We start from the raw sequence: 26,214 nt of genomic DNA, 5'->3' as shown, positions 1-26,214 counted from the left end.
ATGAAACAACATTGAAAGCACAATATGAACCAAATGCTATAAACAGAAACATAGATCCCCAAGGTAACCGAAGCTATGCGCAAGTAACCCAAAACATTAGCCAAGCAACGCTCACAAACAATCAGAATCGAAGCAACAACATCGAAGACGTTACAGAAATCAAAGGAATGCTCAAACAATCCATTAAAAGTACGGAGATATTACGGAGATATAGAAAAATCGTAAGTGAGCTAAACACAATACTAAGGCAACAAATACAACAAACAACAGTCATGTTACAACTACTCACAAACTTGCTAAGTAAAAAATAGAGATGGACATGTTGAAAATAGCAGCCTGGAACTCCAATGGCTTGCAACAGCGACCCCGTGAAACTAAAATTTTTGTATAAAAATAATATTGATATACTACTTGTCTCAGAAACACATTTCACTCTAAAAAGTTACATGAAAATACCGTACTACACCATCTACGATACCAAACACCCCTCAGGTAAAGCACATGAAGGAACTGCAGTAATAATAAAAAATGACATCAAGCATCATCTACATAGTCAAACAAATCAAGAACACTTACGAGCAACCACTGTCACAACACAAACCAATGACAATTACTTCCAGATATCAGCAGTATATGTACCTCCGAGACACAAAATGACATTTAAAAAATGGGAAGAGTACTTCCAATCCTTAGGCGACAAATATATAGCAGCAGGAGACTTTAATGCAAAGCGCACATTATAGGGTTCGAGAATTAACACGCTGAGAGGTAGAACATTAGAAAAATACATTAGAAGCAACAACCTCAATGTACTATCTACAGGAAAACCAACGTACTGGCCGACAGACCTCGATAAAACACCTGACCTGTTGGATTTTGCAGTAACAAAAGGACTAAACGTAAGCAAATTAAAAATAACAACCAGCCTTGAGCTTAACTCCGACCATACACCAATTATATTAAAATATACAAGCAAACCACTACTTTATAACAAGTCAGAGTCGCTTTGCAATAAAAGCATCAATTAGCAAACTTTTAAAGAGCTAATCGAAAAAAAAATTAACTGCAATATCCATTGAAAACACTTGAACATATTGAGCAGGCAGTAGCAACAATGACAGAAATAATACAGGAAGCAGCGTGGGCAAGCACCACCCATGAATCATAGCAGGCAATCAAAAATTATTCCACAGGACGTCCTAGATAAAATCAGGGAAAAAAGAAAAGCGAAAGCCAAAATAGAGAACACGAGAAAACAAGAAAAACCTAAATAAACTTAAACAAAGGAATAAACTTAACAAAGGAATTAAAGAATAAAATAAGGGAACATCATAATAACGAATTCTCAAAATTCATCAAATCACTATCCGCGCATGAGAATACCAACTACTCCCTATGGAAAGTCACTAACAAAGTTAAGAAAACAATAAAATCAATCCCAGCAATCAGAAAAATGGATAACACATGGACCAAAAGCAATGAAGAGCAGGCAGAAGAATTTTCGAAGCACCTACAAAATATATTTTCACCGTACGAAATTAATAACAGCATCCCCAGATGGCAAACAAATGAAGAAGTGGAAAATGCCAGCACACAACTGATAAACGCTACACCATACTCAGCACAACAGCGCAAGAATAATTAAGGCAAAAAAGACAAATAAAGCACCAGGATTCGACTTGATCAATGGAAAAATCTTAAAAAACCTTTCCCCAAAGCAATAAGACTAACAACGATAATATTCAACGCAATTCTAAGAATACAGTACTTTCCTACAGTATGGAAAATAGCGCAGATCGTAATGTTACCCAAACCAAACAAAAACCCACATCTAACTGCATCCTACAGGCCAATATCATTACTACCTGCGTTCTCCAAATTACTAGAAAAAATAATATATAACCGCCTAAAACCAACAATAGAAAAAAGCTAATACCGGACCAACAATTTGGATTCAGGAATAAACACTCCACAATAGAACAAATGCACAGACTCGTCAATTTTACAATCGGAATCTTACAGACGCTGGAAACAAAACAATATTGCATGGCACTCTTTATGGACATCGAAAAAGCATTTGATAAAGTTAACCATGAAAAACTTCTTCAAACATTCAAAAAGTAATTTCCAGAACAAATCTACAAACTACCCAAATCTTACTTAAGCAATAGAACCTTTATAGTAAAAATAAATGATGCATATTCTGAAATTAAGGATATCAAGGTAGGAGTACCGCAAGGAAGCGTCCTAGGGCCAATACTATACACACTATATACGGCAGACATACTAACAACTGTCAACAGCAAAATACTAACGTTCGCGGTCGATACGGCCATACTAGTGAGGCACGCAAATCCAGAAACGGCAGCCGCACTACTACAAGAACACATTACAAAAATAGAAAAGTGGCCGCAAAACAAACAAATAAAAGCGAACACCAGTAAGTGCAATCAGATATCCAACTGAACGGCGCCTGCATAGCACAAACAAATCAAGTCAAATATCTAGGAATACATTTAGACACATAACTTACAAGGAAGCATCACATAAAATCAATAATAAACAGAATACGTGAAAAAAGGAAGCAGATGTACTGGTTAACCAATAGAAAATCTAAATTAAGCATAATAAATAAACTAAATATATACAAAACAATAATCAAACCAATCTGGACATATGGAGTCCCACTATGGGGGAGGGCAGCAATGAGTCACACAAATAAAATAGAAACAGAACAAGCAAAAATTTTAAGGACAATAGTTAACGCTCCATGGTACGTCAGAAATGAAGACTTACGAAAAGATTTAAAAATTCCAACAGTCAAAGAGGAAATCGCTAGATATGCAAAAAAGTATAAAAAAAGACTTGTAACACACCCAAACCACCTGGTTGCTGAAACGAATAAAATCATAATAGAAAGAAGACTGAAGAAGAAGCATCCCGCAAACCTCAGAAAAGAAATAAAGTAAACAACTTGGAAGATGGAACCCCGCTAGGGGTAACCATCCACATGTTATATTATTATACCACTAAGCTATAATATTTTACCAAATGTCCTATTGGACAAATTGTAAAATTTAAATAATAATAAAAAAAAATGTACTCCCCGTTGCACCATCTGTGCATGGCATGTTCCTAGAAAAGGCTGTGCGGCTGAGAGGCCCTTCAAATTGATTTAGAGCATTTCAGCAATACTCAATGGCTGGTTCCTCCCTAGAAGTGAGAATCACTTTAACATTTCATAAGATATTTTCTTTTCGAGGAAAATAAATTTGAAAATGAGGTGGGCTATTATACGTGTTGGTTTATTAACCCTTTCGCTTCGGCAGCCCAGTCCTCCGAAATACTGTCATTGAACGGAAACGCACGCCAGAGATACGCACAGTGTGCGTGGTTGCTATATATACGTTTTCCTAAGTCTTAAATAATAATAATTCTTGTAAGAAAATATCGTTTCACTGTCAATGGATTTACTAGATTTTTTAGCATGAAACACTATACGATCATTTGAATGTTTAAAATATATTGCGTGAAACGTTTTAATGTTGTTTCAATAATAAGTAACTTTAAAAAGTAATTAATCCAATATGTCAATATGTCAATCCAATATGTCAACAGAAAATGTTCTGTTGATAACGAAAAAATATATTATTGACTACAGATAGCACTTGTATATGCATCATTTGGATGCCGGATATATAGGGTGCCGGACCCAGGAGTCATCGCGTGGTCACCGCCTATATGCGGTGCTCGTACCCACAGGTCATCTCGTGGATGCCGCCTGTAAGCGGCGCTCGAAGCGAAAGGATTAAAGAGACGAATGAGAAAATTGTAACAGTCAGTGGTAAATTAAAATCTCTTTAAATACAAGTACAGAGATGGTGTATGCTACTGTTCAACTCTACGCTCGCTATTCGACTATATGACACGCTATAATGATTGTCCTAGAGAGCACGTTCGTCTATTTTTATCGACCGGTGGTATTACAAAAAGTTCAAATGTAACAACGTTGGCACTCCAAGGCACAACAATACGAGTCTCTTCGGATTCGAATCTTCCATTGACTCATGTGCCACTACAAAAACGTGCGTGAAGAATAAATTTAAGCATGTCTAAACTTTATTTTCTTGAAAATGAGGCTGTGCCGATTAGAGGTACAAATTAACGCTCTGACCCTCGATATTCGTCGCCGTCGGCGATCGAGTTCGAGACGTCGCAGATCACGGTCAAGATTTAGACTACCGATTCATTTCTGGTCAAAGGTGTTTATAGACTTTCGCGAGATCTGGTTCATCAAACCATTTACAGAGTTAATCTGTAAATTTTCCAGGAACGGAGCTTGCTGAGTAAGATCCGTGAATACATATAATAAATATTTTTGGCGTTGCCAACGCTAGTTAGCATCGAAGGAACGTAAGCATTACCTAGTATACGAGTATCGAGCATTCTTATAGCGAGTATATCGAGTGACATTGAGCGAACGACAATTAATTCGGTATTCTATACTTAGAATAATTTTAAATATATTTGACAATATCAAATATCAACTAGTCTCGTTATTATATAAAACAACACGTTTAAATCATCCACCACAAGGCCTTAAACGGACAAATTTTATTTTACGTTTTTGATGCTTTGAGTTATTTTTGCACGTTGAATAATCTCCTAGCGATGATTTTCGTCGGTACTTAATTAAGTTTAAGCGTCAAATTTGTCAAATTTTAAAGGTTAATTTTCTCGAAAAAGAACGTCATATAGAGACGTATCTTTGAAATGCATTTCCCGAAGCTAATATTTTATATCTCACGTCTGCTGTCTCGAAGAATCATATCCATTTTCGTCCCGATTAGCGGCCATCGGTGCCATTTAGTATAATTTTCTTCCTTTTTTTATGATTTTGAACATTAATTTTTCCGTACAAACGCGTTTAAAATACTTTAAGTATTTTCAAAACGTTAATACTCATGTTGCTAATTTAATTATGTAACAATATGGAAATAAAATAAACATTATGTCGTCCGTACAATTACACTGTTTCCCCACTTTTTTCCATATTTTGAGAGGTTTGTTTTTATAATCTTTAGAGATTCGTTATTAAAATTGCTTTTGGTATGCCTCGTTGTTATTTGCCAGTGATTCATCTACCATAATAAAATAACAAACATAATTGAAGCCAGAACAACAACAAATCGTCCCCTCTCTGCCACACAGTGTTGTCGCATTGTCGCTCAGTTGCTATACAAGCTTGTTGTGATTTTCGAAGGGGAATAAGTAAATAGGCAGTTACGCATATTTAACTGCAGCCACAGGCACATAGGGATGCGTCTCTAACGAAGCGACTCGTGTCCAGTGTTCAGCTGGCGATTATACAGGGTGGTTGGTAACTGGTGGTACAAGCGGAAAGGGGGTGATTCTATACGAAAAAAGAAATCGAAAATATAGAATAACAATTTTTCGTTTGAGGCTTTGTTTTCAAGAAAATTGACTTTGAATTTTCGCTCGGTACGCGTGCGGTACGTTATAACGGATTTCACTGTAGAACGTTGTCTCGATGAAAAAATTAAAAAAAAATTAAAAAAAAAAATTTTTTATTCTATATTTTCGGGTTCTTTTTTCGCGTAGAATCACCCCCTTTCCGCTTGTACCACCAGTTACCAACCACCCTGTATAAACAGGTCTCAATACTCGCTAGGAAAAGCCGTCCAGAAATTGGGTCGTGACTAATTGTAAAAAATCAACCTGGAAGACAACAAATTTCGCGTTCTTGCGATATAGACAGAGTAGAGTGTCTCTGTCTGAGACATCTTTATCTTCCATGTTGATTTTTCACAACTAGCCACGACTCAATTTTTTAATGGTTTTCCCTAAGCTTCGGTATATGAATATCGAGACCTGCTTATATGATCGTGATTCAGCCATAGGCTAATCAGCCAGAGCGCAGTTTCTTTCGTTTATTTGAAGGTATATAAATAGGAGTTGTACGATTATACAAAAGAAGTAAATTTTTCTTCGCCATTGAGCTTATCACCTGCAACATCATCGCTGCACTCGCGATGGGTTTCGCTGTTCTTAGCTCGGTTGTCGGTTACGATCGATGCATTGTTTATACTCGGTGGAGTTGGCTCAGCTTCCGCTGATCGCTGATTCGCAATGTCTGGAGATGCCTGACTGCAGACGATTTACATTGCTTTCCATTTTGCACGGTGCGCTGGTTTGCATAAGATTACGAATTATTCGTGCACAATCACATTGCTCCAGATCGTGTTGGTAAGCAGCAAGAACAACGAGTCATCCATTTCGTCGAACTGTGTTACTTTCTTCCGTTCTGGTTATATACGGATTAGGATTATTATCCTGATATACATCTTCGCCATACAATCTCATGTCTACCACTCAGTCTTTGTCGTCTTTACTCGATTCGGGTAGCTTCTTCAAACGGTGTCGCTTATCGTACAATTTCCCCTGCACCTCTTTTCTCATATTTTCTTTGAGAGCTACTTTATCGTGTTCTACGAAAGAGCCCGAGTTTTTCGGAAAAATAGGAATATGAGACCGACTTCTTCTCGAATTATTAACTGTGCAGACGAATAAGAGTTCTAGTGGCGTTTTTATGGAAGATAAAAGTCCTACCCTAATACCTTCGCATTTTTTATGATGCTTTTAGCAATCTCCGCCGCTGCTTTGGCAACGCCATTGCTCTACGAGAATCTTGGAAACTTGCTACGTTGTTGATAAACTTGTTCAAAGTCTAAATCACTCGCAAACCGACCAAGATCGGTTAAAAATTGCTTACTGCTGTCGGTTTTCGAGACTTCTGGAATATCAAATCTAGTGAACATTGCTTTATAGATCAACCTGCAGATCAAACTATCAAAAGAAAAAATTTATACTGACTCTTTGGGAAATACCTGTGATGACCAAGGAAATGCACAAGCAAATATCTTTTGTGTACCAATGATCGGTACAATTTATGACACAGGCGCCAGCAAAGCTATTTTCGAGGGAGCTATTTTTTATCTGTCGCTTTCATTACTTTTGCGTGTATGCATTTTTCCGATCAAGTTTTGTTACTAGCCTCGATAGTGTTTGCAAGAGTCATAAATTCCGAGTTTCTAAAGACCCTACTTGTCGATGACCCTAAGGACCCTACTGGTCCGCTGACCAGAGCAAACTACGTCAAGTGGCTCGAGCCCGGAAGAAATCCCACGGCGTCACCGAGTGTACATCTGCAAATTTCCCGCCAAGCAGCACTCTGATTTTGAAACGTACTAAGAAAGAAGTGTGATAAGAGTGATAAACAAATACCTAATTAGCTGAGCCAGAATGGGAGTTAGTCAATTAAATAAAAAAAGGAGTGCCTTCGAATCTTGAAGAAAGCGAAAAACTGCGAGGCGATAATTAGTAAGAAATTACGATCGTGTATGCCCGGAAGAAAATATGTTATCCGCTATCGAAGTAAAGACATATCACAGAATTATTGTGTAATAGCAACAAGCCCTTGCAATCCCTTCATACCCTAAACTAAATATAGAAAACAAGTTGTTTATGGCTGCAAAAGATCACATTGCTAAGTTCGAAGCACTATGATCCATAATCCTAACAAATATAAGTAACGCACCGCGATACGTACGCAATAACGAGCTTATAAAGGACTTAGAAATGCCAACAATAGCCGAAGAAATAGCCCAAGAAGAAGATATAAATCCAGACTAGCGAATCATCCCAATAACTCGGCCAAGTATGTGTACACAGTTAATCTACCTAAAAGACTCCATAGAGAACATTCAAAAGACCTTCTTTCGCAATGACAGAACATTAGTATGAAGTTTCGGTACGAACGCTTTCTGCTGAGAAAGCATCTACACGATACACCTTGTGTACAATGTACAGCTTCTTGCTCGCTGTTGATTCTACTTAACAAACTCTTTTTCTTACGCCAACTATCGGCATTATTCTCACTTTGGCCTAGAGTTTAGAGAGTTTTATACTGGGCAAAGAGTCCACGAGAACTAACTGTTGCCTCAGAATATAGGTCACTTTATAACAGCACCGTATTAAACGTATGCGTAATCTACGCGATTTGGGTATGAACGATGGCTGACGGTTTACAATGTAACGTTAACCGTTTGAGTCCCAGGTGTCACTGAAAAAACAGGGTCGAAAAATCCCGAACAGCGCGATAGCGCTTGTCGCAATCGATTGCGAAGAGAAACAAACCGCACAATATTTTCGGCTCATCATATTTGTTACTTTATGAAATACATTTATATTATTTTATATGCGTACTATTAGTTTATAAATATTTCAAGTTTTGTTCAACAAAAATTATTGAAAAGATAACAATGAAATACAAAATATCATTAATCGCCCGTAGCGTTCAAATGTACTGAAACTTTTCGACACAAAATCTAAACAGCGCGATCGCGTTGCTTAGGACTCAAACGGTTAAAGTACTCATATATTCTTTAAAACGCTCGATAGCAAATGGAAGTCAGAGTTTCTTTTTCAATTTGGCTGTATTTTCCCTCGCGCGAGATCAACGTTTTTGAAGCATACATCACAACCTTCCGACTTTTGTTTTCGTCTTCTTGCAGCAGAGCTTTGCCTACAATATAACTCGATGCATCTGCTTAAATTATAATATTTCTGGAAAAGTCAAAATGTGCTAGAGTTAATGTTCTTTTTACACAATTCTGTATCTCTTCGAACACTCGTTTTTGAACTTCAGGCCACACGAAACGAACGTTATCTGTTAGGGAAGAAATAAGCTGTTTGAGGATTTACGATTTATTCGGTATTCTATTTGCCGATGTAGTTGCCGATGTATTTGCTGATACGCTCAAGAAAGTCACACGCTCAGAAACAGTAATAGGATAGGCTAAACATCCATGCCACAGCCAGCGAAACAATAACCAAATAGTACCGGAAAATATACGCTCGACATCATTCTATTGTAAGATTTTGAACCGTCACTCTGTTGGATTTGCATAATAAATTCTATTACCATATACAAAGTTCAATTTCTTCATCTTACTTGTGAAACGTTCGAACTGCGACGCGAGGAGATTGTCACGTAAACTTGAGACTTAGATTATAAAAAAAAGAAGGTTGAGCCGCAACCCAATTATTAACTTTCTTTTATCAAACTTTATTATAAATACAATGGTTTTACAGAGGTAGAATAATACTAAATCAGACAAAGGCTGAACAAGAACTGCTCGAGCTGGCTGAAGTCTCGGCTTATATAGTTTTGGTTTGGGGATGTTGAGGGGCTCGGTGTAGGTTATGATGTGCAAAAGTGTCCGAAGGTAGGAGGTCGATGTCTTATCTATGATGTAGACTAAAGAGTGTCATAGCCTCGGTGTAGGCTATGAGGATAGGGTGGTGACGTGTACAAAAGAGTCCGAAGCTCGGGGGTCGATGTTTTACCTCTGATGTGGATTAAAGTGTGTCACAGCCTCGGTGTAGGCTATGACGATAAGGTGTGCCTTATCTCTGGTGTAGATTAAGATGTGGTTGATATCACAAGATCACCAGCGATCTATCATTTTCGTAATTTCTTGTGTCTCCTACGTGACAAAATTAGCGATCCTTGCCAGGATCCATTCAACGCATCAAGAGGAAACTTCAACGGGAACTCTACGGATTCTACAGCGAAGGACCACGGCCACCTCCTTGATCAAAAGAAGGATCCACAAAGAATCCCGGTAAGCTGGCTTTCAAACATTATCGAATCAGTAGACCCGAAATACGTTCTGAAGATAGTAACTCTTCTTCTGCTGAAAGTATCGTATCTATCAACATGAATCCAACTGACAAGAGTACGGCAAAGCAAAACGAACTAATTGCTACTATTTTCGAACAACTTCAAAGTCTAGCTCACGAATTTAGAAACTTTAGAAGCAATATTGAGCAAAACATTAACGAAATAAAAGAATTTACGGAAACTAGTGATAAAAACCGGGCCAAGGAAATACGTGTGGCGGCATACGACAGCACAATTACCACCACTCGACACCAGCTAACACCGGACAACGGCAGCGCAGTGGTTAGCGCCTTAGGTTACGAATGTTCGGGACCCAGATTCAAGTCCTGGCGCTCGTAGTCCGATTTTTCTTCCACGATATCTAAATAAGAAGAAAATACAAAGTACCCCAGCAGCGACATCTACACCCGCAGCAGAACCTATATCGGCCTCTACACGAGCATTAGTACTATCATCTAACAACTATCATCCTCCTATCCACCTCATACGTAACCTTGCAAAAACTATAGGAGTGAAATACGACACTGAAACCGACCAGCCACAGATCAGCACCCACTTAAAAACCGGTGCCGAGAACGTGACAGACGACGGAATCGACGGACCAGACGCTTTACAAAGACCACGAATTAATCACGTCACGATTAAACAAAGAAACGACTGCGGCAAACAACAAGGCCTCCAAGCAGGAGAGGCCATACGTACTATTGAGACACTACGGGGTCGAGACAACGTAGGTGTTGAAGATTTTATCACTCCCCAAAGCAAGAGCCAAGTGCAAAGGCAAGTGCTAGAGACTTCCTATTAGATCTTATACTTATTGAAAAGATGACCGATAACGCGAAAAGGAATATAAGAATTAAGTATAAAGATTAACTCGTTTGAAGACATATTCATGTCTAAGACAATACGTATTAGTACCAACCACTAGCAATTAGTACCAACTACTGCAGGAACAAATTGAAAAATTTAAAACAAGGAACAACAGAAAGCGTACAATCTTTCAACTCCAGATTTCGACGACAGCTCAATGAATTAAATTATGCAGTTCAACACGAAAACCGCGAGCCGACTGAACGACGCGTAGCTTTGGATATTGAAGAACGCGAAGCAGTAAAGACATATTTGCTCAATTTACGATACGAAATAGGACAGGTGTTATTAGCTAGCGATCCGAAAAACCTGAACCTCGCCCAACAATTAGCAGCCGATAAAGAACAATGGTTACGAGAAGCAAATCGTGTCTCCCACCGCCCAAAAAATCAATCTAATAACACTACGCACGTATTTAAACGAAGTACTACCAATCTACAGCCACAAACTTTTAGCCAACCATCAAGTGACCGAATGAAATTAAATTGTTCCAAGTGCTCACGAATCGGACACACAGCCGAGATGTGCTACTCTCGAAATTTCCCATTCGGCAACCAAGGAACGACCCCACCTCGAGTAAACCAAACAACGGAGAATCCAGGCCGGAAAATTATTATCAATCATATTGCGACGCAAAGAGATCACCGACGATCTATCATTTTCGTGATTTCTTGTGTCTCCTGCGTGACACGCGCTCCGGCAGAATATCGATAATGTTCGAACATTCGATCGATTTCACAAGCGAAAATTTATTTTTGTTTAGAATGACTCCTTTTTGCAAACGTGCGAAAACGATTTTTAAGGTCTTGTTGTCTACATTCGATATGGTTGAAGACAAACCTGAACACATTTTTGAAAAATAATGTGATAGGCAGCTTCTGCCAAACGGTAAACATGTACCTGCAAAGGAAAGTTACGAACATACTTAAAAGTTGACTTTTCTTATCCAGCTTAATGTGGTGGTGCCCCGCATTTGCATCCAATCTAGAAAATATTTTCGCCTCTTTTAACACTAAACCTACTAGCGCCGGTCAAATTGACCGCTCTCGAACTTATTTAACCTAAAAATTTAACCATATTTAAACGTTATCATATCGCTTCATAATTTTTGACCTTTCCTAAAACATGTACACAATATATTTTTCGGTATTTACTTTTAATTTGCTCTTTTATTTTCTAAGAAAAATTTGTATTCTGCCTTGCCTACCGCGAGCTACCAATTTGACAGCCCGACAAAATATTTTCGTTATTCTTAAAATAAATGCAATCAATACAAAGAAAGGATATCTCAAGGTCAAATGACAAACAAAATCAATAATAACAAATAATAACAGCTGTTACATCCGTAATCTTCTCATAAAACATAACTCAGGTCTATAATAATCCTAAGGAATCACCATAAAATTTAGCATTGTTTTCAGCCCATTGTTGCAAACATTTTAAAAATCGACAAGTTTCTTAGGGTTATTGCTCATTGCAATAAAACACGGGAGAAACTTTCCCAACTCCACCCTCGAATAACCGCCGGTGGAGAACAGCCAATACTCATCAATATTTTCGTGTAAACATCGCAGTCACAGACCATATTCTTACTTGTTATTGTCCTTTCGACTAGAATACATCTCAGTTTGTTAGTCAATCAGTCGACATCTAAACTTGTTATCTCTAAAACTGAGACAGAAAGCATATCAGAGCGTTTTGTGTAAAATTGTTATAAAAGGAAAAGTACAGCATATCAAATTTGACAATAATTTTATATTCCGTACATAGTATTCTGTGACAAATATTTATGAGGTGGTTGTTGGTGAAGGTGCCAACAATAACTACTCTCGATGTTCAACAAAAAAAGTTTATTAAACTATTAACAATCAACAATCAACAATTAACGATCAACGATTAACAATCAAGAGTTAATAATCACGTATCTCGAATTGTGTTTGCTTCGCTATGACGCTAAACCTTTCGTACTTTGCAGCTCGAGGCAGAATCTATTGTTCGAAACCAAACGGATTCTTTTCTTTGTTGCCCTTCGATATCCCTACTACGCACGCGTTTATTAGATGTCCGCGACAGTTGCCGCGTATGCATTCTTCCGAATATTCGGCGAAAGAACCGTAGGGATATCAATGGTACATTAGGCATGTCGGCCTTACGCTTTGAAGGTATAGCGCTTTGTGTCGCGAAACCGTTGGAAAGTTCCGTGAGAAATATCAAGACTTTTAAAAAAAAATTAAAAATAAAATTATAGACATAGAAGATTGTTCAGTGTGCGATGAACAAGAAACTTCAGCAACTGAAAACGGCATGGAAACACATAAAAAGCTATTTACAACCTAAACAGAGTTGAATATTATTTATAAATAAGCGTTCACGTCCAGAGCAAAAAAGAAAGAAATTGTTGACAGCAGAGAGTGAGACTGATTTAAAGAAACAATGTATCGAAACTGCGCCCGATGGGACAGTTTGGAAAGAAATAGATGCAAGTTCCAAACCTGCCAGGACATCATACATACATAATACACATTTTACTTCCTCATTGATCACCGTATAAGGGATCATATAATAAAATGTACGGAAGAAGAAGCATTTAGAGTATTTGGGACTAACAGGGAACTATAAAAGATGCAACAAAACTAGATGCATTCATTGCTCTGCTATATGCCCGCGATGCATATCAGGCAAAAAATTTAGATGCCTCATATTTGTGGAATAAAATTTGGAGACCTGCATTTTTTTCAAAAACAATGAGCAGGAATGACTTTGCTGAAATTATGAGGTTTATACGATTTGATAAGAAGAGCGAAAGAAGCCAACGTTTACGAGCCAATAAATTTGCAATAGTATCTACAGTACGGGGCCAATTTACAGAGAATTCACAAAATTGTTATAAACCTGGTGCATACATTACTTTTATATAAAGAATCACGGGAAAAAACCATGCAATAAAACTATCAACAAGTTCAGATTTATTACTGCAAAAATCTTGTCAAGTAAAAAATTGTAAAGGTTACAATATTATGAAAATTTGTTTAAGACTCGGGAAATATTTATGCGGCAAATGTACGTTTGATAATAAGATAATTTGTAAAAAATGCAGCGAAGTTGAATAAGATATATCTCTATATAAATAAAAATGTAAAAAAATTCTATTTAAGTCTATAATTGAAATTAAACAAAAATAAATTTGGACAAAATTTTATGAAAATTAATTATTTTATATATATGTCGGAGATGAAAGAACACCGGAGCCTTTGGAATTTTGGATAATCCCGCAACATTGTAACCTAGAGTCTACTATAGCTGTAATTGAACAATTGTAGTTATTCAATCCGATTGTAATTGTTCGAGAGTTGTGATAATGAGCTTGGGCTCGAGGCGACAGTCAGTCGCCGAACGTAGCCGCGGTCACGGGATGAACGCTTTGCCTAACAAAGGTATGGAGTAATTCTATAGCTCTCCTTAAAAGAAATATTCGTGGCGACACGCGACAGTAAACATTCCAACGGTTTCTGTCCCCTGGCTCGCCACACGCAGACCCTATTCTTCGAATAAGATGATTGCCAGATGTCGATGCGTCTCCGCAGTACATGTTCGGCTAGCCCGAGGGCCCGTTATAAATCTTAAGGTTTAGTTAACTAAAGTCCTTCAAACAGACAAACAGTCTTTGTCCCAACTACGGGAAGATAGGGGAGACATATTTTTCAACGAGCGGCGTCTCCCACTAGCAACTTTCCCTCGAGGGCGGCTAGCATTTTTTTCTAACCACCGATATGGAGATTGACCAATTAGCAGCAACGTCAATTTCCCTTACTTTCTGAACGAAGGCTTTTCTCTACGAATCCGATGATCTCGTATCCTTAGACACACCCCATTATAGTTTTCCTCTGTGGCATCATCGGGACGGGAAAGGCATTCTCGCTCGCGATCTCATTGATGAAAGGAGTAACTCTTTACGATCAGTGAATATTACGCGTCCGACTTAGATTTTGTGAGTACGTTCATCTATCATCCCGTCGACCGCGGATTCGTTATTGAACCTAGGATCATTGTCATTAAGTTTCTCGAGTACCTAACTACCGCGGTTACTTGTCCGGTTCTATAATAATCGTATTTGCACTAGTCAATGTCTTCTCTATTGCATAACGACAACGTGTAACCCAAACGAAGATTCGTTTCACGCCCCTAACCCTAATTCTAACGTAAACCCGACATATATTTAGTTATAGATTAACCATTATCTAAGTTAAATCATAAAAACTATTACTTCTTTAGTCAACGGTCATTTTGACCGCACATGGTATGAATAGGTATACACGATGTGTTGATAGGTTTAGTGTTAATGTCATCTACCTTAGGTAACGGGTGAATCGCGTTACTATTAAGCTTTGTGTAATCGCAGGAATGAATTTCGTCGGTGTTCTTTTTACGACTGCCATCGGGTTACATCATCCGCCGGACAACTTGCCAGTTTTATCACCCTCTGCCTAATAAACTTATCTAGTGTTGAGAAATATTAAGTTGGTATGATCACTAGTTCCTACAAGATAAGTTGGTACAACTCCTAACGACGCTTCTTTGCTTAGGCGTCGACCACGTGTTAATTATCTAAGTGTATCCGGTGTGTTCAGACGGTTGTACGAGGTGGTGAAATATAGAAAGTAAAATTCAATCTGTGTGAATCTATTAAATATCAACCCCAAACCTATATTTAACAACATGAATGACGACAATTGCTTAATTACGGCTATGGTAAAATCTAGATTACAGTGTTAAGGGATTTTCCCAAAGTTTCAAAGGGAAGGTGAAATACAGAACGTAAAAACTGAATCTGTGTGGATCAATTAAATATCAAACTCCCAAACCTATTTAATAACATCTAGTTCTTCTTTTAGTTTCGGAAATAACGGTATATATGGCTACTTTACTGGCATGCGGAGTGGATTAAGAAAAAGATTCAATACTCTCTCTTAAATAGATTTAGTTCTTCTTTGAATTGATCAAGACCACTAAGACCTTGATCAAACTCGCGAATTATTTTCGCACTTGCAGAATCAACTGTTCAAAGATTATTTACCTCCTTTTCTAACTTCAATTTTCGCATTTCGGGTTTTTCGAGTAGATTTTGCAAGAGACAAACTTTGAATTTACCAACGACAGAATTTCTCGCAAAATTAAGGTTGGGGAAACATCAACTAATAGTTTCTTACCATTTGCCCCGTAAATAACTCTACGTCAATCTATATCTGTAAAATATCTATAAAATATCCATAGAAGAATATGCATTTTCGGCAAAATCCAATATTCCCAAGTTAATTAAAAAATCGCATTTTCCAGCTGACGCATCTCCACTTATCGATCCTAAAAACACCGCGTCGCGAACATCTTTCTCCAATCGTTGAACGCTATTCGATTTACACACTCGATCCCAATATCCGATTTTCTTGCATTTGTGACAAGTTCGTCGAAGCGCAGGGCAGCTATTCGAATCCGAACGTCTATGAAGATCACATCGGTTGCATTGCGCACTGTTCTTTCTTTTCTGCGTACAGGTCCTTTTCTTTTGCGGCTTCTTATTCTTGGAAATGCTTTAAGAAGTCTCAATTTGTTTATACACACGGTTGGTCTAATTGTGATTTATTATCTCCTTGCATAGCAAGCGTGTCGTTTTCTCCGCGATCAAATCGAGTGTTAGATTTGAACGCTCTGACGTTTCTATATTGCTCACGCTAATGATAATACGAGCACAAATTAGATTTACTTTTAACGAGTGCCGTAATCGCACGTTTCGTCTAACGTGTCAGACGAATTCGCCGTAACAGATGAATCAACATTTTTGTCCATCGGTATACTCTTGAGTTGAATCTTTCGAAAATTCTCTTCCGAATATTCTTGTTTTGCAAAAAGTACGTATTAAATTTGTCTTTCACTGCTTTCAGCGTCGTAATGTCGTTAATCTGAGGCAGTGGTCGATTTAAAATTTCTTTTGATTTTGCGTGATCCTGTGTTGTGGTTTTCGGAGGGACTAAATAAATAGGCGGTTGCGCACGTTTAATTGTAGTAACAGACACGTGGGAACGTGTCTCTGACAATGTGATCCCTGTTCAATGTTCAACCATACTTCAGTAATACAAAGCGTGCTGCTGTAACTCTTCCTAAAGACGCGCTCGCACATTAAACGTATTTCATACAAATCTATAAACTTTATTTATTTTGTGCCGTTTTGCTTTTATTACTTAGATACTTACACTGTTCCTAAATATTAGAATATTTATGAAAAGTGAGGTAAACCTGAGAATCGTGGGAAAATTATTATCTGATTTGTGTATTTACTCATTTTATTTATTTCATTTATTTCAAGTTCCAAAAATGTATGGAAATACCGAATATTTAAGATTAAAATAAAGGAAGTATACTTCTCCTTTTTGCATTATATTTTAAATGGATTCCATGCATTGCATTCCATGGTGCTCTACGGCCAACCTAACCCCAATCTATGATTTATTTCTATGTTATTTGCAATTTGCTTCTGGATTTTTATATACAGAAGTAAAATTTCGTGAATTAGAGCAACTGGAAAGAATTTGTATGAAAAATTGATTACAGGACCTCATAACTGTGGTCTCAAAATGATCGTACAAATCTTTTTATCGTATACTGATTAGCTTTAAAAAGCAGGAAATTATAGAGGCAATGTTTACGCTTCTTACTCTGTTTTTAATTCTGTCCGATTAACCATTTTTCTGGTAATGTCAGTCGATTATCACATTTTATGTAAAATTAACAGATATCACAATATTTATGATCCGTAGTGTATATATAACATATCTGTGTATGTATATACAATATACAATACAAAATGGCAAATAATTCTCGATGTCATAGTTCATCCTTTCAACGTTTAATTGTCTCTGAAAACATGTTTCGAGCATTTCGATTGACATTTCCACTGCGAGAGTGCACGACTGGCGCCTTCGTGGTGGTCAGTTTAATTTGATGTGACCAAATTTGCATTTCGGTGAAGCCGACAGTTCTCGTTTCACTGTTTAATCTTCCTGATTGCCGCTCCATAGAAACGCAGCTGTATCTCGGTTGGAAACGATAATCACCAATGATTTCAACCGTGTCGATTATTTTCGTTTGCGTATCGTACGCTCAGGAAATTTCTCTATCCCAACATCAATGACTGCCTTCGCTCAATAATTCCGATCCCTATTTCTGTTCCAATGTTATGTAAATGCGGTAAACAACTTTTCGTGCGATTTCATCTGCTTGATGCAATTTTGTTTAAATTATTTGCAATATGCACTTATCTTTTCTAGTAAACAAAATTACATGTTAATCGTTTAGAAGTTCTGTCTTCTCGCTGATTTCGATGCCCTTGAAATACATTGTCAATGTAATCATTTTGAACAACTTTTTCCAGTGCAAATAATAGCCGCCCTGCTTTAATTTCCAAGATACAGTTATTCCTATTGATATTCGGACACCTAAGGGTAGCTTTTTTAAAATTGAACCAAACAATTTGAGCTTTTTTTTAAGAAATTAGAAGAAATAGTTTACTAGATGACGTATAAAAAAAATTTTTCAAGTCGCAATTGGTCGCAATTGCTAAGAACAATATCAGTCAAAAAAAAGCACTTTTTATCAAATCTCTCATCAACTATTTCAAAGATCTATTTTTTCATCTGGATGTGTAATGGAAATTTAAACAACACATTTTGAAGATTTATGCCAGTTATATATACATTAAAAATTTCATCGAAATCGATTAACGTTGCTATAAGCTACAAATGGTTAAAAGTGGTAAAAATCACAGATTTTCGCCACTTATCGAACAATCGATTTCGATAAAATTTTCAGCATATATGTATACACCTGACATAAATTTTCAAACTGTGTTTAAATTTTCATAACAGGCCCAGATAAAGAAAGTCGTAAAACGCAATCTTAAATTTTCTCTTCGCGATTCTGATCAATTGCAACGTTTTTAAAATTTTAAGGGAATCGAAATCTGCGAGGAGGCCTAACCACTAAATAATTACCAATTGCATATAGGGTAAGATTGTGTTATATGTATAAACAATTTTTGGTGAAATGATAAATAGCTCGGTGATCATAGTTTTCTATGACAATGTAATTGTTAGTCATCAAAATTAAGAAATTTATAAGAAATTTATTCAGCTATTACCGATATTCTCAGTTAATAATTATTTATCGTGATTCAATGACATGTATATGTTATTTTATTTCTGGAAGTTATTTTATTATTTTATTGAATAATTCTTACATAGGGTGTCCGGTAAAACATGGTAAAACATAGATTGCTTGCAAAACTAATAAATAAAAAATAATATAGGCTTGCAAAACCTATAAATAAAAAATATAAGTATAATTTTATAATTATAATTTTTCAATTACTGTCCTAGTTTTTAGGAAAAATAGATTTGAATACAAAGATATCGTTAATTCAATACAGTAAGTTTACATGGCATATTTCATATGTAATCATACTGGTAGTTTAAAGTAAAGAGAGAGAAATATTAATAAATAATATTATGAAGAGAGAGAGAGAGAGAGATTTTAGGTGACATTATTCTTTAAATGATGATATTCTTTATACAGAATATGCCGATCAGAAAATTCTTTAAAGAGTGATGGGTGCAAATGTAAGACACTTGAGATGGGAGAATCAATTTGTTAGCCATGTATAGGTATAATATAACACTGTCCAACAAATTTCAACTTTTCTCGATGTTCCCATTGCTATTAAGTGTTTTCATAATGTTTTTTGCGCTAATTTTAAATCTACAGATCGTTTTTCTCTAGCAAATCTAGTTTCTGGAGATTTTGAAAACCATTCATAGTTTTCAGCTTTAAACAAATTTTGTGGCATAGCTGTAACAGTTGTTCAATTTCTGTTTACGTCGGAAGATTCTGTACACTTTCCTGAATACACTGCTATCGGTTTTCGATACGTTATGAATGTATGTTTAAACTATGATTAAAAGTGGAAGAATACCGATTTTGCACCAATGTTCAGATATTTTTCAATTTATCTTAGAACATAAGAGTCTAGCGTTAAGTGAAATCATACCACACGATAAAGCAGACTTTTATCTTGAAGAAACGCTCAAGAAAAGTTGCATCACATATTTCTTCATCATATTAGAAAGCAAAATAGCTCCACAGATGCTGAAGTGCCGATAGTAGTACTCAAAGGCACAGCGGCTGCTCAGCGTTCCTCTTAGTGCAATCCAGTCCTTTTGCACAACTATGTTAAGTATGCTCATCATATTCTATAATACTCAATTATTAGGGCGTTGTCAAAAAAATTCAAACTTAATTAACCCCTTGGCCATAGTAAGCAAGAAGTTCGGTCGCGCGCCGTCCCATTCATCTGTTCAGCCGTGTGCCCGAACTGACGCAAAATGTATACTTATGACATGTATATTTAGGGGCTACAAAAGGAATTGTGAAATAATAAACAACGTTTGAGGACAAATAGTGTTTTAAGACGTCTAAGGCGTAATCATGATCAATTGATCAGTTAACAAAAACAATTTATTATTTCAAAGTGGATAATGAATCACTAGCAATTTGTAAATTACCACGAGTCAGACTCGTAGGTTCCGTTTATGGCACAAATTCTTTACCACGAGTCTCGCTCGTGGTTATAGGGCAAGGGGTTAAGAGGGTAAAGAATTGCTGGAAATAATTTCATATTTCAACATGACAATACCTCCGTTCACACGACCAAAGTAGCAAAAACATTTTTCGCAAATAAAGAAGTTCAAATTCTAAATTACTCAGCAAGATCTCTGGCTCTCAACATTATCGAAAATATTTGGGGATATCTTGCGGTATATGCCAACGACCGACAATTTCTAACTATCGACGAGATAAAACAATGCATTGAACATGAATGGCACCAATAGATCCAAGAAACGATTAAGAAGTTATATAAATCTTTACCAAGGCGGATAAATAATAACAGATGCAACAAAGTACTGAAAATTAAACAAAGCTACTAAATCTTTTGTACCTTCCCTGTTTTAAAGATATGTTCTCTGATTTTCTTTCACCAACTTTCTTAAATATTTACATTTTCTGAGATAAGTTTGTATTGATAAATTATGTTAAATATCAATATTTTAGTCTAATCAACTGGACCACAAACAATAACAGTGTAAAACGATATATGTATATAGAATAAACTTTATTTATGTTATATATTAAATATAAATTGACAAAATAGTACAATGCCTTACATTTTTGTCCCTAACTTACCTTCATATTTATGCAATTTAAATAATCAAAAGTTGTGAATACTATGAAAAGCAAACATGTAGTAAGAAGATGAAATATAAAAATAATGAAAGCAATAAAAATATGCGATAGAAATAACATAACGAGAAAAACTTTATTAAACCAGTCAACAGAGAACAGGAAAGTTCAGCTATAAAAGAAGTGGAAACATTGCAAAAGGAAATGATGAAAACTGGAAGGTAGCAACAGCTCACAAAAAGCATAAAATAATACCAGGCACAAGTGCTATGAAAATTTCAGATACAGAAAAGCAACAGTGGTTACAAGACATCCCACTCCAAAATTCTTTCAGTTCACTGATAGAGGATGTAACTAACAAAACTCTACCCTTAAACAACCAAAACAACAATAACAATGCTACAGAAATCAAGGAACTGCTCAAGCAATCCATCAAAAACACTGAAATGCTAACAAAAATGATAAGTGAGCAAAATGCAGTACTCAGACAACAAACACAACAAATTACAGTCATGCTACAACTACTTACAAACATGTTAAGTAAAAGATAAAAATGGACACACTGAAAATGGCAGCTTGGAACTCCAATGGTCTAAACAACAACGGGCCCTTAAAACTAAAACATTTCTGTATAACAATAATATTGATATATTACTTGTTTCAGAAACACATTTTACACCAAAAAGCTATATGAAAATACAATATTACACCATCTATGATACCAGACACCCTTAGGAAAAGCACACAAAAAGGTAGCAGTGATAATAAGAAACGATATCAAACACCACTTACATAGTCAAATTGGTCAGGAACACGTTCAAGCAACTACCGTTACAATACAAACTAACAGCAATTACTTCCAGATGTCAGCAGTATATGCACCACCGCAACACAAAATGACATTATAAAAATGGGAACAGTATTTTTAATCCTTAGGTGACAAATATATCACAGCAGAAGACTTCAATGCAAAGCACACGTTATGGGGCTTAAGAATTAACACACCTTGAGGTAGAACACTAGCAAGATATATTAGAACTAGTAATCTCTGCATATTATCCACAGGTAGGCCAATATACTGGCCAACAGATCTAAACAAAATACCTGACTTGCTTTATTTTGCAGTTATAAAAGGACTAAACGCGAACACATTAAAGACAACGCTCAGTCTTCAGCTTAGCTCCAACCATACACCGGTAATAATAGAATACACAACCAAACCAATACTTTATAGCAAATCAAAGTCGCTTTGCAATAAAACCACCAAATGATAAACATTTAAAGAACTAATCGAGGGCAAAATCAACTACAATATTTCACTAAACACCTGAACACATCAAACAGGCAGTAACAACACTGACAGAAATTATAGAAAAAGCAGTATGGGCAACTACTAATTATGAACCAAACAACAGGCAAACAAAAATAATTCCAACAGACATCCTTGACAAGATCAGATAAAAAAGGAAAGCGAAAGCAAAATGGCAAAAACATAGAACACATGAAAACAGAAAACATCTAAACAAACTCGCAAAGGAAATAAAGAGTAAAATAAAAGATCATAATAATAACGAATTCCCAAAATACATAGAAACACTCTTTGCGAATGAAAATGCCAACTACTCTCTATGGAAAGCCACAAACAAAATAAAGAAGCCAATAAAACTGATCCCAGCAATCAGAAAAACAGACATCACATGTGCCAGAAGCAACAAAGAGCGAGCTGAAGAATTTTCCAACCACCTTTGTAACACATTTACTCCATATAATGTTAACAACATTAACTCCAAATGTCATTCAGACATAGATGCATAAAATACTAGTACCTCAACTGACAAGCACTACTCCATACCTAATACAGCAGCACAAGAAATTAGAATCATAATCAAGAAAACAAAAAACAATAAAGCACCAGAAATTAACCTAATCGATAATAAAATCTTAAAAAACCTTCCCCCAAAAGCAATACGATTAATGACAATAATATCCAATGCAATTTTAAGAATTCAATACTTCCCTAATTTATGAAAACTAGCACAGATCATAATGTTACCTAAGCCAAGCAAAGACCAGACCACATCAAATTACATCTTACAGGCCAATATCATTACTTCCTGTGTTTTCAAAAATACTAGAAAAAATAATTTACGCCCGCTTAAAACCAATAATAGAGAAGGAAAAATTATTACCAGATCACCAATTTGGATTCAGAAACAAACACTCCACGATAGAGCAAATGCATAGACTCACAAATGAAATAATACTAGCATTAGAAAACAAACAATACTGCACAGCCCTCTTTATGGACATCGAGAAAGCATTTGACAAAATAAACCACGAAAGCTTACTTCAATCAATCAGAAAACAATACCCGGAGCAGATACACCATTTATTAAAATCTTACTTAAGCAGCAGAACCTTCGTAGTAAAAATTAAGGACACATACTCTGAAGTTAAAGACATCAAGGCAGGGGTCCCGCAAGGAAGCATCTTAGGACCAATACTATACATACTATACACGGCCAACATACCAACAATTACCAACAGCAAAATACTGACATTCGCGGACGACACAGCTGTACTACTCAGGCACACTAATCCATAAACACCAGTCACATTACTACAAGAACATATCACACAAATATAAAAGTGACTGCAAGGTAAACAAATAAAAGCAAACCTCAATAAATGCAACCATATTTACACTATGAAAACAGAAACTATCAAATATCTAATGGGCACGCACTTAACACAAACAAAGTACGTTAAATACCTAAGACTCCACTTAGACACACAACTTATATGGAAGCAATATACTAAATCACTTATAGACAAAATACAGGTAAAAACAAGATGGATGTATTGGCTAACTAGTCGAAACTATAAACTCAGCATGGAAAATAAACTAAATATTTACAAAACGATAATAAAACCAATTTGTGCATACAGAATACCACTATGGGGGACAGCAGCAATGAGTCACATAAATAAATTAGAGTCATTACAACCGAAGATACTCAAAACAAGAGACAACATTCCATGGTATGTTAGAAACAAGGATATACGCAAAGATCTAAAAATACCAATGATCAAAAAAGAAATCGGCAGATACGCAGAAAAATACAAGGAAAGAATGACAACACATCCAAACCAGCTGGCTGCTGAAGCAAACAAAACTCATATAAAAAGAAGACTAAAAAGGAAACATGCCATTAACCTCACTGAAGAAATAAAATAGACAAACTCAAAGATGATATCCTGCTGGAGGTAGTCATCCACGTGTTATTTAGTAATAAAGTTAAAAAAATTTACCAAATGTCCAGCTGGATAAATTGTAAAGTACAAATTAAATAAATAAAAAAAAACGTGTTGCTTCATTCAAGCAAACATGAAAATAACATGGTGATAAGCGTGGATTGTAAGATAAGTTTCCCCATTATTGCTACTGAACTTTGGGCAATAGAATTTGTCCACAAGGATCATACAACAACACGTATCTCAAACTTGAACGCATTTGTTATTTAATGCTTCGTATCTAACGTATAATATCAGATAGATTAAGTTAGCACGTACTACTACCAATAACAATATTGCATCTATGCAATCATCTAGTAACAATTAAATGTCTTTGTTGGGTCTCACACACATCAGGTAACGTATAACAAAATGTGTTAACGTTTGTCCTTTGTTTAGGCTGAATCACTTACAAATAATTATATAAACTATATTTACCATGGAAACGTCAAGCACGTGCACGAATACCGATGGCCATCTTGCAACTACCGATGACGTCACGCGCAGGCTTTCGCCAGGCACCGCTGTGCTACCCAGTGTTAATGTACAGAAGCCAATAGTCTTTTTTAGAAATTAAAGGAAGAAGTAAGTTATTTATTGACTGACCTACGTATAATATCAAGGACATTATTAACAGCGATCGAATAGGAAAAGTCAAATTATAAAGGATCTTTATCTTAATCTCTGAAGTAAGGGTGTCAAACTTTTAAAAGTTCGCACGATACAAGGATTGGCGCACTAGCTCTCCATTCTATGTAGCTCTACATAATTATGTCGGGCAAAAGATGAGCTACTCAAGAAGTTATTGGAGTCGCTTTCGCAGGAGAACCGGGCTGGATCGATGGAGCACGATTAAGTATCCTCGAGAGGAAAGTATGTAAAGGAATGATTCCCCTTTGACCTACATACACATACGCGCTACTGGGAGGAGGAATCCTGGACCGTTTCCGATTGAGTTAACCTATGCGTACGTATACATCGAAGAACTTAATTCCATTCCTTCCGACCAAGCTTATACTTTCTCGTTGCAGCAGCAGTTTTAAGCTCACCAGGGGAAACCAGCATAGTTTTTACGAGCGTAGTTTATGGAACCACGCCAGCTGGGCTTGCGATAAACCCGTTGCAGTTACGAAACGTATATATGCGCACATGAATTCCAGCTTGCCAGAAAAATGGAGGTACGCACAAATATGAATAAAACGTATTTGTCTTTATAGAAGGTATTTCTGCAATCGTAATGCCACGATATGATCAGGATGAAGGTTATTTGTCGTGAAAAAATAGATCATAAGTGAAAAATAAAATTTTAGCGTATAACGCTTTGTTTTGAGAAAATGGTTTTAAATATTCATTTGATATACTACCTGTGAAAGCCGATTTAACAGACCTCTGTTTTTGTTCGTGTATGCATAACGGCTCACGAAAATATTTAGACACTTGCAGAAACCTTTTTGCAATATACAGGGTGTTTTATAATAAGTGATCAGTATTTAAAAGACAAATTTGGTATCCGAAAACAATAAAAACAGTTTAGATCAACATATATTCTGTTTTATCTCGTTTACGAGATGTAGCGAATTCTGTGTTCTACCATCTCGTCTCTGACTATTTTCATAAAGGATGCTGAAAATGAATTAGATTTTTTCTTGCGGAATTACTTGAAATTTATTGTATACAAGACTCCTACCGATTATCGGAATACTTCGTCAGAAAATTGAATGAAAATTACTGAAAATTCTCAACGCGAGAATTGATTGTAATTTTAATAAATAAAATAAAAAAGAAAATTGAATAAACGTTTTTAACAAGTTCAAGAAATATGAAAAAGTATTGAAAGAGTCATTACATCGATGGCAGGATGTCTCCATGTATGTGTCGAAATACAAGAAAGTCATTTGGAGCAACTCGTGTGAAGGTAATCAGACACGAAATAATAGGCTATAGAAGCCGTTAAACCTCCTAAACGAGATCAAATAGCATATATGTCGGTATCAACCTTT

At 36.2% G+C, this 26,214-nt stretch overlaps 1 long non-coding RNA gene across 1 annotated transcript in view; it reads right to left on the bottom strand.

Moving 5' to 3' along the window:
• The window catches only part of LOC143303356 (uncharacterized), a 46,117-nt gene extending 21,424 nt beyond the window's left edge, over window positions 1-24,693 (bottom strand). Inside the window, exon 1 of the long non-coding RNA XR_013059547.1 lies at window positions 24,653-24,693. This is a non-coding gene — a long non-coding RNA (uncharacterized LOC143303356). The remainder of the gene's footprint in view (window positions 1-24,652) is intronic.
• Between the last annotated feature and the right edge of the window lie 1,521 nt (window positions 24,694-26,214).

This window comes from Bombus vancouverensis, chromosome 11, assembly GCF_051014615.1.
Source record: "Bombus vancouverensis nearcticus chromosome 11, iyBomVanc1_principal, whole genome shotgun sequence".
In the NCBI taxonomy this organism is placed as follows: Eukaryota; Metazoa; Arthropoda; class Insecta; order Hymenoptera; family Apidae; genus Bombus; species Bombus vancouverensis.
This window is presented reverse-complemented; position numbering and strand designations above follow the sequence as displayed.